At 44.5% G+C, this 13,649-nt stretch overlaps 1 protein-coding gene across 2 annotated transcripts in view; it reads left to right on the forward strand.

The window, feature by feature from the left end:
* Positions 1–4,832: 4,832 nt before the first annotated feature.
* The window catches only part of PLEKHG1 (pleckstrin homology and RhoGEF domain containing G1), a 137,038-nt gene continuing 128,221 nt past the window's right edge, over positions 4,833–13,649 (forward strand). The window contains exon 1 of one of the 2 annotated variants that reach the window (XM_069787005.1): positions 4,833–5,444. The gene's annotated coding sequence lies outside the window, so the exon portion shown is untranslated. The remainder of the gene's footprint in view (positions 5,445–13,649) is intronic. The other variant, XM_069787004.1, reaches the window with a different exon arrangement.

Consider the following 13,649-nt stretch of genomic DNA (forward strand, 5'->3'; position numbering starts at 1 on the left):
GAAATACTCCAGGGACTGGTTGGTGATCTCAGAGCAGTTAGCCAGGGGCTGAATTCAGTTTATTGCCTTAAAAAAAAGCATGGTTATTACTCATTACTCAGATGGTAGTTTAAAACAATTAGTCTAATTATCGTGGAGCATTGTGCTTTAAAAGGCACAGCTGAAAGTAGAGAACCGCAAGATTTTCATGTAAGTAGTAAAAGTTCTTTTAATAACCTAGATGAGCTAGAAGAAACCAGTGGTTATATGTTTGAAGGAGTTTCCTTTAAGTTGAAGTGGATTCCTGTAATCAGATGAGCTCATCTGCCATCTGAGCAATCTGTATTAGCAGTGTTGAAAAGTAACTCTCAGTTGCTGCTAAAAGTGACTCTAATGTATTCTTTGTTGTGATCTTAAGACCTCAGATTTGATCCTGCTTTTTTGTGCATGTAGACTTACCACAAAGCACGCAGCAAGAAAAAAAACCTTCTAAAGGGCATGACCTTGTTGCCCCTAAATCAACCCCACAAACCAAAGGCCTCCTTGTGATGTGTTTTAATACTCTTTTTCTGATTAATCAATTTAAGCTAAAAAGAGGCAGCTGAGTTTGAGAAACAAGCACCTCCTGCATGCCCAGTAAGTCTGTCTGCTGTGCTAGCAATTGAACAAAGAGGGGATGGTTGGGATCCTGCTCCAGCTTTATTTTGAGTGCTTTTGAACATCCTGTCAAGAGAAAAGGGGTAAGCGTCCTGCACCCTGGAGGGGTTGTGATGGTTCATCCTTACCTGGTGGCTTTGGTATGAGGAGTATGCAACTAGTGGTGACTTTCTTCCAGAGCAGGGTGACTGAAGGCTGTCCTTGTCTGCAGGGTTGAAATTAACTGCTCAGTTCTAGCCTTATAACCTAAAATACTCCAAAGAAAAATTCATTGGGAAGAAGATAAGCCCTTGTAAGACTGAAATGTGGTTTTTGTTTGCAAGGGTGTAGATGCAAATTCTTTTGGGAATAAGCCAGCAGAAAAACTTTCTAGAGGAGAACAGATGGGAAATGTAGAAGGCTGTTATCTACCACAAAGCTTAAGAAAGTGTAATGAAGTGGAGGTTGTGCTTAAGGACCAAGACTTGTAAGGAATCTGGGACCTGAGCTGACAATGTAATTGTGCTATCTTTTGAATTTACCTGAAGTTTATTTTGTGAAAACCGCAGCTGGTCTGCATGGTTTTTTTCTATGAAATACAGTTGCATTTGTGGAGGATCCAAACAGTGCTGCTATGTGGAAAAGCAAGTGCTCTCAAAGATATTTACTTCTGCGTGGAAACGTTCCCAGACAAAGAAGGAACAAAACCCTCTCCCTAGAAAGATTAAGTTCAGTCAATTCCTTCTGTACAGTATCTTGTTCTTTTCTTATGTTGATGGTCTTCATGCTTGTAAACGCTAAACTTCATCATCTTACTCCCATTCTTTATCTGCACTATTTGTTTGCCAAGGCAAGTGGCATTCAAAGTCATCTTGTATTTAAAGTACTTCCACTTAAACTTTGTAGTAAGACTGGGAGTAAGACATTTTGAACTTTGTAGTCTGTGATTAAAAGTTTTAACAGCTGATGCTGTAAAGACTTAATTACGCTTCCAATTTTTTTCACACAGGTATCTCATCAGCTTGGAGGTAATTAAATACCTATAGGACCCAGGGATAAAGTAGGTATGATAGCATTTTATTTGATATTAATGATTTTACTGGAACATATAATTACTGGAATGGTTGCATACTCCTTGGCATTAGTATACATGAAAGACTATGTTCTATTAAACAGGGGCATAGCTCTAAAAAAACCCCCACACTTAATAATATTGCTTTGCAAAGCAAATGAGTGTACCTGTGCCTGCCAAATAAATTGTATCGTGGGTGGAATAACTAATTTGGATGCTAGGCAAGAAGCACATTGCAGATAGTGTTTCTTTTATTATTGAGGCTGACTGCAGAGTGCTCAGGTTAAGATTACATCCATTTTCCTTGCCTTATACCCTTGTGCATGGCATGGATGCAGCTGCTTGCTTCTACAGATTCCCCCCACCAAAGAATCAAATGTGGGATGTGTCTTTTAAGTGTGTGTGTGGGGTGCCTTTATAAGTAACGGGTTTATGCTATTGTAGGGATAGATTCCTCTCCCCCCCCCCCCCCAATTTTAATTCGGAACAGATAAACTTGTGCTTCTCTTCAGTTGAATGCTGAAATTCATCATCAGTCAGCAAAACTGAAGTGACACAGATTTCCGTACATTTAAAAGCATTGCTTACAATTTTGCTGAGTCACAGACAAAATGAGAAAAACATTAACACAATGGCTGGTGCAGTTCAGTCCTGGTGATGTAAACAAATGCTATGATGTTTGAGGTCATATGTCTACGTACAAACCTATTGGTAGACTAGTTGATATAAGCAGGCTTCTTAGAAGAAAGGAAAACCCCAAAGGGGAAAATAATGTTAGGTTACAGGTCCCCAGCTGTAGTAAGCAAACCACTTTCAAGTGGTACGTGAAGGCAAGTCCTGACCAGGGGTGTGGGAGATACTAACTCAGCAGTGGTGCAAGTTCCTGACTGCAGGGGCAGCAGGAGGGACAGAGGTAAAGAGCTGACGGATGGAGCTGGGTCCCACCTGGTGTTTGAGGGGAAGGCAGAGGCCCTACTGCGTGAGGGTATGAGAGATGCTGTGAGAACGAGTAGAAGATGCGTGCCGAAAGAGATGGAGGGGGGGGGAGTGGAGGCTTGTCTCTTGCCTGTGCCTGGGAGTGCTGCTGAGGGTGACTGAGCAAGCTGTTTGGGAACCCCCACAGCACACGGTGCTCTCGCCTGTGCCACAGGCCTTCTGGTGCACAGGCCATACCCAGGTGAAAGCTTTGCCTGCCTGCAGTCTCCTTGTCACTCGTGCCCTTTTGCCAATAGTCACCTGGATTACCTTCAGAGATAAGTGTTCCCACGGTTTGTCCATGTATCTAATTCCTCAAAACTGGGTGGTTCTTCAGATACGCTGTTTTCTATCAGAGTGTTGTAAAGCTTGACCTTTAAAACTCTATCATTCTTTCTGCAACAATGATTGTACTCTATCAGTCAGTCAACATAAAACTGAAGGTATTTTGTCAGTCCACTGGAATGCTATTTTTAGCACAAGCAAACAGAAACCAGACTGGCTCATGATCAGCCCTTTGGGGAAAGGGAGGTAGAAGGATGAAGAAAGAGGAAGAGACTTCTCCTCTTGAAGATTTTTCCTGTTAGTCACAGTGCTGAGGAAAAACAAACTCCATATGGAACAGATCATGTAAGGCCTTTAAAACGTATTTGCAGAGACTGTACAGTTTCTTAAAGGAACTTGGAATACTCTGTGGTTTGGGGGGTTCTTATATTTCCTATTTGGGGATGTGCGTGCATTTTCATTTGTTTTAATTTGGCCTGAGTGAAATGCATCAACCAGTAGTTTGTTTTATTATCATCTTTGAAAGATCTATTCCTAAAGAAAAAACATTCCCTGATTCCCCCGATGGGAAAGAGTTACAAATGCTTCTCTCGCCCAGTAGTTTCATTAGAGAGGTTTTGCTGCCTTTTTTTTTAATTGGCATGCAAATGAAGGCCAAATTTTTGTCCCAAGCACAAGGCCAGTGTGTAGTGTGCTGAGGCAAGGGTGTGTGCTCAGTCAGATGCTGAATTCAGACATGGAGTAGCCATGCAGTGCAGGAGGTCATGCTCAGTGGGCTGGGTTCAGTGGAGCTACTAGTCACATCTGAAATTATTTGCCCTTTCCCAGTTTGTACCATCAAGCAACTTTGTAGAGCGCCATTCCAGAATATTAACTGTGGAGTCCAGCCTTCCGTGGTCTGCCTTTTCTGCCTGATAGGGCAGTGATGGTTTGCAAGGAAGGAGGGCTGGAGCAGGACTCAACCCTTGGTGGTAACTATGCAATATGATAATTCTGCAATGTGAATAAATGTTATGCGTAAGAATGGCTGTCATTAAAACACTTGAGGTTTTTTGGGTTTTTTTTGTTTTTTTTTTTTTTTTTAGTTGAGAAGCTAATATAGTCCCATTTACTAAATGCAAACCTTTGGTTTGAAATGTGGCTAAAATTAATTCATAAATGTGTTAATCCTTTAAAATTCAGCACTGGTCTGAAGGTTATGCAATGTGTGTGCTGGGAAAGAGCTCTGGGCTTTTGAATTAATGATACAGAAACAGATCCTGCCAGAGCTTTTTTTTCTTTCTTTCTTTTTTTTAAAGGATTCCAGTGAGAACAGGTAAGATGAGGGCAAACACTGAAACTTCCTGGTTTTCTGAATTACTGCTGTAATTACATGTTTTGACATCTTAAAACTATGAGGTACTCTAACCTCCCAAATTTCTTCATATTCTATGTGCTCTATATTAGCATGAGTAGAGGGAGCAACTATGTTATAGAACAAAAGCAACAGAGCTTTACTGAATGTGAAGTATGGAACAAGGTTTTAAAGGAAACCAAGGATTTTGTTAGGGCTCAGAAGAATAAGGACCACTGAACATGTATGAAGAATTCAGGCTTTATTTAAGCAGTTTCTCTCTTCGTGTGCGTCTTAACATTAAAAAAGAAAAAAAAAAAGTAACTTTAAACTCACCTTGTCAAAGAAGATGGCCAGGCAGACTGCCAGGAGGCAGGTGTAGTCTCTAAAACCTCTTTGAATTTTCTTTTTACAGGCTGTGTTTCAGGGTGGACCCGCCCCCTTCGCCTTTTGGCAATTCGTACTCCTTTACAGCAGCTCTCGCCCTTCGATGCCAACGTTGTGCGTTGGATCACTGAATTTAAAACCTGTGGTGGTGAAGAAGAGCCGGTGGAGAGCCCGGCGAGGCGGGGATGGGGCTCCCAGCCGGGGCAGGGAAGCGGTGCCCTGGCAGCAGAGGGAGGGCAGGAAAGCCGGGTGCTCGCTCCCTGCGTGAAAACAGTAGCTGATTTTTTTTTTTTTTTTTTCCCCTTTTCCTCCCTTCTTCCCGGGGCTGTAATCCGACTGCTCTCTTTGGCTCGGCTCCAGAGGCAAGTCCGAGTGGTTAATCTCTCTTCCCCCCTTTCCCAGCCTCCGGGGGAGGAGGAGGAGGAGGAGGAGAAGGGGAGCGGAGCGGAGCGGAGTCAGCTGCAGCCCGGGGCCGGGCCGGGCCTCCCTGGGGAGGGGCTGAGGCAGCGGCTCGGCTGCGGGAGCTGCATGGAGGAGGGGAGTTTCACAGACTCCCCTGCCCGGACGGGAGGAGGAGGAAGTTTGGAGATTAAGCCGCAGCCCGAGCGCACGGAGGGAGCCGGGGCGCGGCCACGGGCGCTGCGAGTGGGGGACACCCGGCGCCGCCGCTGAATGAGTTACGGGGGCGGCGCGGGGAGGGGAATTACCTCCCGGCCCGCAGCCCTGCGCCTGGATTTTAACCGGCGTGCGGGGGCGGAGGACGGCGAGAGGCTGCCGGTGAGCGCGGGGGGCTTTGTTCGTGCGGGGCGCGCCGGGGAGGGGGCGGCGGCCGCTCCCGGGGCGCCGGGAGCGGGGGGGGGCGGTCGGTGGGGCACCCGCTGCCCTGCAGCCCCCTGAAAGCACCGCGGCGGGGCGGCCCCATCTCCCGGCTCCCTGGGGGTCTGCCGGGGAGCGGGCGTTTGGCGTCCGCAGCCTGTGTGCGAGCCCCCCCGCCGTGTGTCCCCCGTCTCCCCCGCCTCTGGCAGCCGGCGGTAGCGGGCGCCGTGCGCCGGGCTTTTCAGCGGGGCTTCGGCAGCTGTTCGCTTTGCCCGCCGCCGAAGCGCTTTGTGTTCGGGCCGCTCCGCCGGAGCAAAGGGGCAGGCTGTGCGCGGCCGGGGGCTGCGCCGGGCTGGCTGCACGCCGGGCTTAGCCGAGGTCGGAAGATTTTCGTCGAGTCTATCGGGGGAGGGAGGAGATGTCTCTTTCCACGTCTGCAGGGCGTTTCGGGCTTGGTGCGGATGCTGTGTCTCTGGAAAACTCCGTTCCAACCCCCCCTCAATTTTTGGTGTTTCAAAGTAACGTTAATTGGGTTGTGAGAAGTGTGGCCTAAAGAGGGTTATGATCGATTTTCTCGTGAAGGAGCAGGAACGCGTAGCGTGGGCAGGGAAGAAGAGGGAGAGGCAGTCGGGGCAGACCCTGGGGGACCCTGGCCGCGTTAGCCCATCTCCTGCCCTTGCCTCTGCCCCGCGTTGCGGGTTGCGTGTCGCGGTCCTCGTCCCTCTCGTTGAAGGAGCGGCCCCCCAGAGCTCGTCCTCCGGGCAGCGCTGACAGACCTGCGGCGCTGGGTGCCTTCTTTCTTCACGAGCCGCAGTGCTCCAGGTATGAGGGAAAAGGACCTGAAACAAACTTAGCTGTACATTCAGCTGGCTTCCACTACGGCCTCTCTGTAGTTGGCTTTCTTCCCCCTTTAATTATTAATTGGCAGGTTTAGAAACAGCTGTGGCCTTACTTTTTTCTTTTAATGTTTGCTGGTACTTCAGCAATTTAATAATGCTGCCTAGAGAACCTGATGAGTTATAGGTGTTTTGAAAGCTGTGTAATAAGATCCTACTAATAGTCGTCTTTTGCTACTGTTTCATTCTTGGAAGGAACAATCTTTGCTGCTGGAGAGCCGCGGTTCAAATTTCCACAAGCGTTTGCTGCCCGTGCCTCTAGCTAAATTTATAAAGGAATCCTGTTAGCTTGTACAAAGCTAAATCTGGCTGTAGCAACTCCTGGCTGTGCAATTCACTGTGGTTGGCAAGGCACAATATATAGCTTCCTTGAGATTTATTTTTAAATTTTTTTTTTTTTTTTGGGGTGTGTGTGGCACGTAGTTGTCATAATTTTGGGAACTCTTTACCAATGTGTGTGTGGGTGCTTTGAGATGAAAACATAAGAGTTACGCTAAGGTTAGAAAATGTATTAATAGGGTACTTGTCTTGCAAATATGAGACGGCAGTTTGAGATCAGCCTCTTAATGAATATTGGTATTGTTCTTGGGTCAGTGCAGATGCTTAGCTATTAAACTTTGCCTCTCTACTTCTCCTCTGTGTTCTCAGTTGGCAAACTAGAAACGATGCGGAGCACTCCGATAAAAGCTTCAGTTTTAAATGTGTTCATTTATGGGAACGCTGGCTTTTTCTCACAGACCTAGAGAGCCCTAGGTAAACAACATCGACCTGTGGCCATATGACTGAGGGCATCCCTGCAAAGACATGTTATGATTCCAATGCTAGGTGTTAATGTGTCTTTTTTCTCGTTGTTTTCCTTATGATTTTCAAAAAAAGAAAAAGAAAAACCCAAGTGTGTAGTCAAATTGGTTTGTCATTTGTAGTCTTACTTGATAACATCTTGCAAAGGCAGTGTTGACTTGATTTTTAAGTGAGGGTACATGTTAAGAATGCGCAGCTTTGGAAATCTTCAAGTGCTGAACTTAGTTTGTTGGCAGCTCTCATCGTTTCAGGACATCAGCCAATGTGTTCCACTTCTTCCTCAGGCAGGATATGAGAATACAAGTTAACTGTCCAAAGGCATAGTTTGGGCCAAAGTGGTTGATTGCGAGGCCTTGGTATAAACTGTGCCCAGCAGAAAAGGTTTGATGTGAACTGACTGAGCTCTTGGAGCCTTCCTGTGTGGTGTGGGGTTTTTGTGGGGTGGCTTTTTTTTTTTTTTTTTTAAATGGGGTTGTGTGTTTTTGTTGGTATTTTTAAAAATTATTTTATTTTAAACCTTTGTTGTGACCTAAAAGGTTAAAGCTAGAAGGGAAGTGAAAATATCTGCTTACTTGTTTAATAAGCAATTTAGGCAAGCTATGAGTTTGTGGTACTTTTTGCTACTGTTATCTGTGTAAGTTGGTGTGGCTGAACCTTTCACTGATGCAATTTTTCATGTGGCACTGGTATGTTTTTGCTAAGTCATTTGGAGCGGTGTGCATCTTTGAAAGCTTCTTTATGTGCATTTGTTTGGATTGCCGTATACCTGTTGTCCTCTGCCTTTCCTATGCTTGTGATTTCTTGGCTCCGATTCTGGAAAGGCTTTTTAAGCCCTGCTAACTAGATAGGGTTATAGCAACTGATGAAGGCATGTACTTGAAGTAGTACTGTATTATCTTTGAATGCAAACTCTCCAGTGCTAAGCTGATCTGTTTTCTGTAACCATAGAACACTAACAAAACTCTAATAGTCATAGAGGCTTCTGTCATTTTGCCTTACTGAAAAGATTATTGGTAACAGGGATAGCTGAAGCTCTGTGATATCATCGCCCATACAACTTGTGGGCTCTGGTGGGTACTTTTGTGATCAACCCAAAGACAGGGCTAATGACCACAGCTGCAAAATCTGCTGTTTGTAACTTTGAAAAATACTTCCACAGCTTAGCCTTAGATACCACTATTAAAAAAAAAAAAAAGTTTTTTTACAGAGGTATCATCTCTAAAATTTAAGTGTGTCCTTTGTATTTAAAAAAGACAAGCCCCAAACCAAAACAATTCCTAGGGAAGGATACTGCAAAATATGTGAACTCAGAATAGACAGTTTTTTTTGATTTTTATCTCTTAATTTTTTTTTTTTTTTTAAGAAGTCCCACATAACGATCTTTTAACAGATATGTAGCACACTTATTAAAGTATGCCAAAGACTTATTCAAGTGTTGGTGTTCATTTACTTATTTGTTTGTTTCCCTCATGCTCAGTTGCCACTCCAGCAATTGCTGGGCACCACTAAGTCTCTCCCCAGCCAAGCCAGAGCTGCAGTTCTTGGCCTTTGGAGCATGGGGTCATGAAGAGGAGAGGTACCATGTTGCTGGGTGACAGCTGGAGATGATGCTCGGCATGGCCCCATCATGTACCCCAAGTCCATAGGGTCAGATGCGCTGGGTCAGGAAATAATCGAAACATCCAATCTGATGATGAAGGGAGCCATTTGCAGGACTTTGATTAGAAGCATTTCTCAGATCAGACATCTATAAAGCAGTGACAGTTGTAAGTTAGTACAAAGGAATTAATCTGATGTGCATTCCCTTTTATATTCAGTCATGTGTTGAGAAGGATGATTGCTGTGTTAAAGAAACACGTTTTATTGACACGTTAAATTAGTTATGGCTTTAAGTTACTTTGCCATAAATTTCTCAGAGGCCAAGTGTAGTGCACAGATATTTAGCTAGAATGTACAATAGAAAATAGAATAATGGCATATGAAAAAATGCAAGTTAGTAATATAATGTCTACTGAAGACATCTGGAGTAGTTGTGATTATATATGGTGGTCCTCTTACAATGAGCTGGAGTTTTTACTCGTGGGGACAATGAAGATGTCGTACCACTACTTTAAACAGCATATTGCTTTTGGGGGGTGGGGGATAATTATTGCAGCCCTCAGCAAAGTCTGGAGTGGCAGAAGGACTTGCAGAGGTGTTGCTGAATGGTTAGTTTTAAGAACCTGCATTACTGTGGTTACACGGAGTTTTGTAGGACTGGTAATGAACAAAAAAAGTGGAAGAAAGCGTTATTCTTGTAAACTGAGACTACAGAGGATGTGGAACCTGTAGTTTTTTCTTTTAAAGACACTTTTCAAAGCATTTCTAATAGCTGCTCATTTAATTTTTTATTAAGCCTCTCATTCTGGGAGACTAACCAAAACCACCTAAAGAGTTGTGCTGCATCATCAGTCTCAAACAGTGTCCTCCCCACTCCGGTCATGGCTCAGACTTCCCAAACTTGTGTGTTTGGTTTATTAACCATTAATCTTGTGATATTTTTCAGTTCCTTTTGGTTTTTAACCCTACTGAAGTCATATTTTCCAGTTCTTTTGTTGTAACTGTAATGCATAGAAACTTCCTTTTGAAAGAAGAGCTGAGATTCCCATGAGATGTCATAGCTCCAGGACTTGGGGCTTTAGAGAAACATCACACATCAGGGTGAGCGGGTAGAACCACGAAACCGAGGGGGGAGCAGGAGCAGAGTGAGTGAAGAGGTAAAGGCAGTCTTCGGCACATCACCAGTGCAGTGACGACAGTTATGCTTGGAAGTACGGGAGCCTTTTATATATGTGGTTAAGTTTACAAGAAATGAATGTGAACTGTTTAGATAATAACTTAAAGTATCAGCAAAGCCTGTTTGTGTTAATTCAATTTCCAAAGGAGTGTGTGTGACAAACTATCTCATAGTGTTAAAAGTTTCTCAGGTCACTTTAAGGTTATAAATAATTTTTTTAGTTGTGGTTGTTGTATCATAGGTCTGTCTAGTCTGATTCACCAAAATTTGAGTTTATGTGAACTTGGGCCAAAATAGGTTTAAGGGCAAACTTGATTACAAGTGCAGGAAAAGAAAGGGGCCTAGTCAGGGTGGACTGGGGAAGGAAATGGAGGGAAAAGCTACTGATACTTATTGAGGAGGCCTGAAAGAAGCAGCTGTCCAAGCAAAGTTTACAAGCTGCTTAAAACCCCTGTCAGCTGCTGACTGGGCCACCTTCTGAAGGACCTGAATATGGGGGTGGTCACTGCCCACGTTCTCACTAATCATGATGCAGAGCATTGCTGTGAAAATACAACGCAAGGTGTCGGTTTAAGAATGTATCTAGAAAAGAGACTTGATGAATTTGACTTGTTTTCTTTCTTCCTTCCTTGGCATGAGCTCCCCTAGTCCCTCTTCCTAGTCCTCTGTGGGACCATGGATGGTTATGATAGTAGGAGTTGCATGTGTGTTTTATAAGGGTAGTGAATAGGTATAGCTTGGGCCGGCAGCTGTTTCCCATGCAAACTTGTGACTGAAGCAGTGCTAATTATCTTTGAATCCTGTAAGTCTTGCTTGCCTGCTCTGTCATTGAGTTTCAGACAGCAAGCGGTGCCAAGCCTCTTCCCGTAAGCATGCGTTCTGTAGAAACTTGCATGTGAGCCCTGCCCAGATGTTTTAAAACCTAACTTAATGAATGTTAATACTGAAATATTTGAACGTTCATATCCATTCAGACATTTCAGGATCATGCCCCAGGCATTAATATCGTGCAGCTAATGATTTCTGCTGATAGGATGCATGCGTCCTCTCGCTGGAAGTACTGAGCAGAGGTAAAAAGGGTATCACTGGAACGGTGATCGAATCACCTGCTCAGTTGCTTACTCAGAGCTGTTGTAGATAAAAACCTTGATACCTAGCTCAGGAAAGAGGCTATTTGGATTGCCCTAAGGAGCACTGTCAGGGACGGTTTAAGAGCCAGCTTCCTTTCATGGTCACGGCTGACATCTTTCGGCATTGTCATCTGGGTGTGGGCTTCAAGGTCAGCTTCTGCCTTTAATCAGCCACATGAGTAGTCTCTATCTCCTAGATTTAGTGCGTGGGCCCTAGTGCTTGTACTTTCACCCATGCTTCCGCTTGTATTAGGTGGAGTTATCTGTAAACACAGGCAAGTTTTCCTCGCTAACCTCCTGTAAACTCTTCTTTGTTTAAGTATTTACCAATGTTTACCCCTCTGCATGTCCCCTAAGATTAGATACAGTGTCTGTTGCAGCTTCGTTGTGATTTCTGCATACCAGTATCAACTTGCTGTTCTTGCCGTTCTTCTTTTTTTCCTTTTTTTTTTTTGTATTTGTGTTGCTTGTCCCAGTGAGTCCAGGTTCATAGTTGAAGTCCCAATGCATTTTAGATATACAGTGGCAGAACCACTTGCTTTCTGTGGCAGCCGCTGATCTGTGGTATTTCAATCTAAAGTAACGTCATGCTTTGTGTTCTTGATACCTGATATGAAGGAAAAATTATAGTTCCTTCTTTGTAAAGAATTTTGAAAATAGATGGGTGAAATTAAGAACCACTTATTATGCAAGTCTGTAATCTTCTTTATCACTTCAGTATGCACAAAGCTTTCCACTTGCTGTTTAAACTGCAACCAAATTAATATCAGCAGAAACATCATTTTAGCTTGCAAGCAGGTTTGGTGCTGCCGAGATTAGCATGCTTCACACTCAAGTGTTTGTGAAGCTTTGTCATTGTTTACTTTCCAATTCCTTCTTATTATCCTGATAACATACCTTGTGTGGTTGCTTGGAGAGCTGTCATACCTTAGTGTCTGAGTGATGTCATCATAGACTGCAGCCCGTTGCAGAAACACTAATTTCTCTGAAGAATCGGCAGTCTTAGCCTATTTGAATGGTAGACAAAGATGTATTTAGCAGTGAATCCTTATTGAATTTGGAGAGGCAGCTTGCCTTCCCTCATACACTACCAGCATACGAAGTTTGTAATCTCTCCTTTCTGTCAGTCTTCTCTGATAATTGTCAGTCTCTGTCGTGTTAGATGAGTCTGAAGTCATAAATGTCTGATTTGATCTATCTTGGTCATTTTGTGCTCCTGCTGCCTTGAGGAGGTTGCTGTCTCTGCCCTGCAGGCCCACTTGCCACACTCCTCACTGAATGTAGCCTTTTACAATCCTTGCCTTATCAGGTTGGTTATGCTGTGAAGTCTCTTCTGTCTTGTGGTAGGAGGGTGTCATCTCCAGCGTCTCCTTCTCCTGAGCTTGAACTCATTTGATCTTCTGAGCTTTTCCCAGGTTTCCAGGGTAAAGCCATTAACTTACCTCCTGAACATCCACCTGCAGCACCGAGTATCAGGCACAGTCTAGGCTTTTTGGTAATATACTATACGATTTTGTGATCTGTTATTAAGTGAAAGATAGTAAGTATTTCCTGAGGGTATCAATAACCATTTAATCTCCAAGGTTTCTTTCTGATTTATAGGGCAGTATCATGGCATGCTTCTGTTCCTCCATTGCTTTAGATGACAGTGTTCCTAAGCTGGTATCAAAGATGCCTAGCACTGACTCTCTCAGCATACAGACAAGTTTTTCAGTTGAAAAGGACCAGGCTTTCTGCAGACCTTACCTTCAGGAGTCACCTTCCTCTTTCATAAAGTCTGCCAGCAGGGAAATGCAGAATAGAGCATCAAGAAAACCCCACCTTTCTTTTTGCGTGAAGGACAGAGTGGTTTACCAAGGCGTGAGCCATGCTGAGCAGAATTTAGAGCTATCTGCGTGGTGACTCAGCCTGGTGATCTCCGTTAGTGCAGCTTGCACTTTGCCACTTTATCTGCAGTGTCACTCCTTTCCGGTAGCATGACCTGTTACCAACGCAGATGTGCTTCCTCGGTCGTGGCTGTACATGCCGACAATGTCCCTCGAGTTCTTCAGTCTCGCAGCTAAGCCACCCTGCTGCTCCCATGCACAGTGTAGATCCAAAAGAAACCACATTGAGGAGGTTCTTCCTGCAACTCTGCAGCAGAGGGTCCTGCCAATAAACCACCCCTGTTGTCAAATGCACCCAACGGATTTGGCTCCTGCATCCCTCAGGCCCCCCCAAGCAGTTTGTTCATCCAAAGCGCAGCATAGGCACTGACTTAGATTCCCACAGGGTCAAAGCAAAGCAGAATAGGCATTTTTCTTCTGCCCTTTGTTGGTGAAGCTTTGACGTGATGGGACCTATGATATGTACAGGTGGGGTATGAAGAAGGGATCTCTTCCACATGCCACTCTGTACTGTTTGGATAGAATAGGAGCTGTGTCTGCTTTTCAAGGAAGAATTCTGCAAAAACAAAGCCCCAGCTGTCTGGTTTGCTGTCTTCAGAAGAAAAGCTGGTCTTCAGCCTTGGTCACGGAAGATCTGTTGCTTTCTAGTCTCTTTCATCTCCAGGGGACAGTGCTTC

The sequence above is a fragment of the Haliaeetus albicilla genome, chromosome 7 (genome assembly GCF_947461875.1).
Source record: "Haliaeetus albicilla chromosome 7, bHalAlb1.1, whole genome shotgun sequence".
NCBI classification, from domain to species: domain Eukaryota; kingdom Metazoa; phylum Chordata; class Aves; order Accipitriformes; family Accipitridae; genus Haliaeetus; species Haliaeetus albicilla.